At 45.4% G+C, this 5,211-nt stretch overlaps 1 long non-coding RNA gene across 1 annotated transcript; it reads right to left on the minus strand.

Annotated features, from left to right (window-relative positions):
• Positions 1–1,361: 1,361 nt before the first annotated feature.
• LOC112077519 (uncharacterized) lies at positions 1,362–4,631 on the minus strand. Its single transcript, XR_002895428.2, has 3 exons — positions 4,451–4,631; positions 2,251–2,366; positions 1,362–1,498 (listed from the first exon to the last, which is right to left on the minus strand). It is a non-coding gene; the product is annotated as an uncharacterized lncRNA (long non-coding RNA).
• Positions 4,632–5,211: the final 580 nt, after the last annotated feature.

Genomic DNA, 5,211 nt, shown 5'->3' on the forward strand with positions numbered 1-5,211 from the left:
GCAGGGGGACCACAGTCCAGTCTGGAAGACAGAGAGACACGACAACACAGCTACAGAATGAATCATTGGCCGACCAATCACCGACTGAGACCAAATAAGAGGACAGTCTAACCTCCACTACAATGACAGAGCCTTAGTAACAGAGACGTGACCCACTACAATGACAGAGCCATAGTAACAGAGACGTGACCCACTACAATGACAGAGCCATAGTAACAGAGACGTGACCCACTACAATGACAGAGCCATAGTAACAGAGACGTGACCCACTACAATGACAGAGTCATAGTAACAGAGACGTGACCCACTACAATGACAGAGCCATAGTAACAGAGACGTGACCCACTACAATGACAGACCATAGTAACAGAGACGTGACCCACTACAACGACAGAGCCATAGTAACAGAGACGTGACCCACTACACCACAATACAGAGCATAGTAACAGAGACTGACCCACTACAACGACAGAGCCATAGTAACAGAGACGTGACCCACTACAATGACAGAGCCATAGTAACAGAGACGTGACCACTACACATGACAGAGCCATAGTAACAGAGACGTGACCCACTACAATGACAGAGCCATAGTAACAGAGACGTGACCCACTACAATGACAGAGCCATAGTAACAGAGACGTGACCCACTACAATGACAGAGCCATAGTAACAGGACGTGACCCACTACAATGACAGAGCCATAGTAACAGAGACGTGACCCACTACAATGACAGAGCATAGTAACAGAGACATGCATTGTTCGTCCAGATTTATCCGTTTCCTGCCCCCCCCCCCCAGTCATCAGTCATCAGGGTTTTACACGTCTTCCTCGACATTACAGACGTCGGCGATGTGGCTTTGGCAGCGCTGAGATGATTATTATGATAGACAGCTGTTTAAATGTCATCTTGAGGGAGGATCACTTCTTTGAGCTGAGAGGGATACCGTCATACCCATCTCCCGCTCAGGGAAAACAACGAGGAGGCGACGTAACCACATTTGGCTCATTAAAACTGTAGCGTGTTATTCATTGCACTGCGTCTGATAGTCTGGCGCATCGCTGCGAAATGACAGTGTCCCTCCGAGTCTGGTTCCTCTCAAGATCTCGTCCTTCTCGAAGGAAGCTTTTCCTTCTGAATAGGATTGTTCCTTTAGCTCTAGGCCGGGTTACCGTATAAAGCACTTTGTGACTTTTTCTATGGAAAAAAAAAAATGACTTTAATAAAACACATCTGTTTGCTGATTGACTGACCTGCTGTGGCGTGTGCTGATCCCCTGCCGATGTCACAGTGTCTCCCACTGAAGTGTGTGTGTGTGTGTGTGTGTGTGTGTGTGTGTGTGTGTGTGCTGACCTGCTGTGGCGTGTGCTGATCCCCTGCCGATGTCACAGTGTCTCCCGCGGAAGGTTTCCGGAACATTCACACTTGTATTTCCCGATGTAGTGGAAACATGTTCCTCCGTTCAGACAGGCTGGAGGAGCACGGGTCTGGCCTCCCTGGACACACACACACACAAGACACACACCACACACACACACACACACACACACACACACACACACACACACACACACACACACACACACACACACACACACACACACACACACACACACACACACACACACACACACACACACACACACACACACACACACACAATGAATTCCAGTAAACCATGATGTGTGTGTTGTGTTTTCGTGTGAGTGGAGTGTGTACATGAGTGTTTGTGTGTGTGTGGTGATGGAGTGTGTACATGAGTGTTTGTGTTGTGTGTGTGTGTGTGTGTGTGGGTGTGTGTGTGTGTGTTTTGAAGTTGCTTCATCTAATTAAACATTAAATGGGCTTCATCAAAAGAAATGATTGTAAGTTGTCCCAAACCAGCTGTGGCTTCATACTGTACAGGAGATGACTGCAATAGTTGACTGCCCTCCAGAAATACTGTAGAATTACAGCCGTGTGGACACAGTACAACAAACGAAGAAGAAAAACAGATGAAAGAGCCACATGGCCTTGAACTGCCATTTATTTCCCTACGCTTTTATGACACTCAGTCTCAAATCAGACCTACTAATATGAATATGAACAAATTCTACTGTAACCAGAAACACTGTAGGTGTGTGACTGCATGAGAGAGAGAGAGAGAGAGAGAGAGAGAGAGAGAGAGAGAGAGAGAGAAGAGAGAGAGAGAGAGAGAGAGAGAGAGAGAGAGAGAGAAGAGAGAGAGAGAAGAGAGAAGAGAACTCACCCACTTCACAGTGTTTTCCAGTGAACCTGTATGGACAGACACACAGGAACTCCCTGTCTCTTCTTTACAGGAGCCTCCGTTACGACACGGGCCAGAGGCACAGGTACTGAGTCTGACTGGGGAGGAGAAACATATTCACATCAATCAGTGTGAGGGGAATTATGCAGTACACTCTTAGAACAAAATGCTATCTAGAAACCTAAAAGGTTCTTCGGCTGTCCCCATCGGAGAACCCTTTGAAGAACCCTGTTTGGATCCAGTTAGGAGTCCGGAAAGGACCAAACAGGCTAAATGTTTCCCAGGGAATGGAGTAAATGTTCCAAGGGTAATGGTAAATGTTTCCCAAAGGTAATGGATAAATGTTTCCCAAGGAGTAAATGTTCCCAGGGTAATGGAGTAAATTTTCCCAGGAATGAGAAATGTTTCCCAGGTTAATGGAGTAAATGTTCCCGGTAATGAGTAAATGTTCCAGGGTAATGAGTAAATGTTCCCAGGGTAATGGGGCAAATGTTTCCCAAGGTAATGGGTAAATGTTTCCCAGGTAATGAGTAAATGTGTTCCAGGTAATGGAGTAAATGTTTCCCAGGGTAATGGGTAAATGTTTCCCAGGTAATGGAGTAAATGTTTCCCGGAGTAAGGGGTAAATGTTTCCCAGGGTAATGGAGTAAATGATTTCCCAAGGGTAATGGGGTAAATGTTTCCCAGATAATGGGTAAATGTTTCCCTGGGAATGGAGTAAATGTTTCCAGTAATGGATAAATGTTTCCCAGGGTAATGGAGAATGTTCCCAGGTAATGAGTAAATTTTCCCAGAAATGGAGTAAATGTTCCCAGGGTAATGAAGTAAATGTTTCCCAGGGTAATGGAGTAAATGTTTCCCAGGGTAATTGGGGTAAATGTTTTCCATGGTAATGGGTAAATGTTTCCCAGGATAATGGGGTAAATGTCCCAGGATAATGGGGTAAATGTTTCCGGGTAATGGGGTAAATGTTTCCAGGAAACAGGTAAATGTTTCCCAGGTAATGAGTGAAATGTTTCCCATGGTAATGGAGTAAATGTTTCCCATGGTAATGGGGTAAATATTTCCCAGGATAATGGGGTAAATGTTTCCCAGGATAATGAGTAAATGTTTCCCAGGTAATGAATAAATGTTTCCCAGGGGTAATGAGTAAAATGTTTCCCATGATAATGGGGTAAATGTTTCACAGGGTAATGGAGTAAATGTTTCCCAGGGGGTAAATCGAGTAAATGTTTCCCATGGTAATGGTAAATGTTTCCCAGGATAATGGGTAAATGTTTTCCCATGGTAATGGGTAATGTTTCCCAGGATAATGGGGTAAATGTTTCCCAGGAGAAGATGGTAAATGTTTCCCAGGGTAATGGGTAAATGTTTCCCCATGGTAATGGAGTAAATGTTTTCCAGGGTAATGGGGTAAATGTTTCCCATGGTAATGGGGTAAAGTTTCCCAGGAGAATGGAGGTAAGTGTTCCCAGGTAATGGGGTAAATGTTTCCAGGAGAATGGGTAAATGTTTCCCAGTGAATGGGGTAAATGTTTCCCAGGGTAATGGGGTAAATGTTTCCCATGGTAATGGAGAAATGTTTCCCAGGGAATGGGTAAATGTTTCCCAGGTAAGGGGTAAATTCCCAGAGAATGGGAGGTAAGTGTTTCCCAGGGTAATGGGGTAAATGTTTCCCAGGAGAATGGGGTAAATGTTTCCCAAGGGTAATGGGGTAAATGTTTCCCAGGATAATGGAGTAAATGTTTCCCAGGGTAATGGAATAAATGTTTCCCATGGTAATGGGGTAAATGTTTCCCAGGAGAATGGGGTAAATGTTTCCCATGGTAAATAGGTAAATGTTCCCCAGGGTAATGGGGTAAATGTTTCCCAGGGTAATGGAGTAAATGTTTACCATGGTAATGGGGTAAATGTTTCCCAGTAGAATGGGGTAAATGTTTCCCATGGTAAATAGGTAAATGTTTCCCAGGGTAATGGGGTAAATGTTTCACAGGAGAATGGGGTAAATAGGTAAATGTTTCCCAGGGTAATGGGGTAAATGTTTCCCAAGGGTAATGGGATAAATGTTTCCCAAGGGTAATGGGATAAATGTTTCCCAAGGGTAATGGGGTAAATGTTTCCCAAGGGTAATGGGGTAAATGTTTCCCAAGGGTAATGGGGTAAAAGCATGTGGTCATACTACCTTTCTCACAGTGCTTCCCTCTGTATCTGTCTTTACACTCGCAGGTGTAGCCTCCATCTCTCTCGTAGCAGTGGCCTCCGTTCAGACACGGAGACGAATCACAGACCGATCGAGGCTGTACTGGAAAACACACACAACGACTTGACCGCAGTCCATCACAACACACACTCACACCGACGTGACAGCAGTCCATCACAACTCACACACACAACACACACACACACACACCAGAGGAAGGTAAAACCTCCTAACTTTAATGTGAGAGTTTGGGCACGGTCCAGTCATTAGAAACACATTGATGATCTGTCACTTCATGGCAGGCAGGGCTGAAACATTATCTCCACAATTAGTCAACTCCAGAATAAATCCTATTTCAATTTATCTTTCCTAAACAGTGAATGTGACTCTCACACACACGGCGAGCCACCCGCATCGACACGAGAGACTGGCCTGGCATAGAGTTTGTTTATCACTATAGTAACCAGGCTCTGGTGTACAGCAACACTATAGAACAGAGTCAGAGGGCCCTGTTCCTTGGGACCACATGGTAGGAGAGAAGGAGGAGGAAGATCAGGAGGAAGAGGAGGAGGAGGAGGAGGAGGAAGAGAAGGAGGAGGAAGAAGAAGAGGAGGAAGATCAGGAGGAAGAGGAGGAGGAAGAAGCAGGAGGAGGAGGCGGAGTAGGAAGAGAAGGAGGAGGAAGAGCAGGAGGAGGAGGAGGCGGAGTAGGAGGAAGAAGCAGAAGAAGGAAATGGAGGAGGA

This window comes from Salvelinus sp. IW2-2015, unplaced genomic scaffold, assembly GCF_002910315.2.
Source record: "Salvelinus sp. IW2-2015 unplaced genomic scaffold, ASM291031v2 Un_scaffold4645, whole genome shotgun sequence".
In the NCBI taxonomy this organism is placed as follows: domain Eukaryota; kingdom Metazoa; phylum Chordata; class Actinopteri; order Salmoniformes; family Salmonidae; genus Salvelinus; species Salvelinus sp. IW2-2015.